We start from the raw sequence: 1,725 nt of genomic DNA, 5'->3' as shown, positions 1-1,725 counted from the left end.
GGTACATGTGCAGACAATGGTATAAAATAATAGTATCTTTAAGAAAACAATGTCTCAATCGCACACTCAACTAATTCCAAAGACACTGTTACTATGATAAACAATTTTTTTCAACAATAGAATGTAAATTTCTACAAAAATCGAAAATATCACACAGTAAATATCAGTATGCATAAATAAATTGGAAGGCCGGGAGAATGCATACGGTACAAAATCAAGGTTAAAGAAATTAACGAGGACCTTATAGTGGTGTCGCTCCTTTCTACCGAACGCAACTACAAGAAGACACCAGACGTGTCGCTCTGGCAGCGTAGGCACGTATACTGACAGCCGTACAAAATAACATTAAGTTTATCAAAATAGTGTACTTACCGTACACTCAATTAATTGCAATGTACGTTCCTTAAGAACTACATTTCTTTTCAAATTAAAAATTGTAAAATTTTAAGAAAATCGAAGATATAACAGTGGACTACAGTATGTAGAGAGAAATAGAAAATTGCGATTGAATGCATACGGTACAATGTCCAGGTTCAAGAAAATATGGAAGACCATCAAGTAGTGCAGCTCCGATTTGGCATACGCAACTACAAGACTACTCCAGGCATATCGCTCCGAAAGCGTAGGGACGCATACCGGCAATCACATAAAATAACAGTAAGTTTAACAGAAAAAAATGTGATAAACGTACACTCAATTGGTTGCAATGGCACTTCTGCTAAGAAATACAATTATTGAAAACTAAAATTGATAATTATGAAAAAAAAAATGAAAAATATCATAGAAGTAAGAACTGCGATATACAGGAAGCAACTACAAGGCAAACGCCAGTCGTGTCGCGTATGGTAACGTAGGTACGTATAGAGACATTCATATAAAATAACAATACCCTTAACAAATTATCGTCATACACATACAGTTAAATAATTGCAAAGACTTTTACAATGAGATACAATCATTTGTACTAATAATTAATAATTATATAAAAAATGGAAAATGTCATAGCAGTAAATTGTGGTATGTACAAGAAAATCTAAAAATTGGGAAAAAATGCATGCGGGTCAAAATCATGGTTCATGAAATTAACAAAGGCGGTCCCGTATACCTCCCCGATCTGCCGTTCGCAACTACAAGTCCAATCCAGCCGTGTCACCTCACAAGCGAAGGTGGGCATACAGGGAATCGAAAAATATAGCAACGAATATATCACAATATTGTCATAAACGTACACAGAAATAATTCCAGATACTTTTACAAGAAAATACCGTTTTCGAAATTAAAAATTAGAAATATTGATGAAAATAGAAAATATCAGAAGAATAAATTGCGGTATATAGAGATAAATATAAAACTGCGAAAAAATGCGTACACACGGTTCCTTAAACTAAAAATTGAAAATATTGATAAAAATGTAAAATATCATACCAGTAAATTGCACTATGTATAAATAAATATAAATGTGGGAAAAATGCATACGGTACTATATCCAGATTAAAGAAATTAACGAACACCATCCAGGAGTGTCTCTTCTAAGTACCGTACGTAACTTCTAGTCGACTCCGGTCGTGTCGCACATATGCGCCGCTACGCATTCGGTCAAGTACTGTATACTGTCTATTCTATATACCGTAACCAACTACTATTCCACTCCAGTTGTGTCGCTCCGGCAGCGCAGGTACATATAGAGGCAATTCTATAAAATAACATTAAGATGAAGAGAATATT

This window comes from Lasioglossum baleicum, unplaced genomic scaffold, assembly GCF_051020765.1.
Source record: "Lasioglossum baleicum unplaced genomic scaffold, iyLasBale1 scaffold0200, whole genome shotgun sequence".
In the NCBI taxonomy this organism is placed as follows: domain Eukaryota; kingdom Metazoa; phylum Arthropoda; class Insecta; order Hymenoptera; family Halictidae; genus Lasioglossum; species Lasioglossum baleicum.
This window is presented reverse-complemented; position numbering follows the sequence as displayed.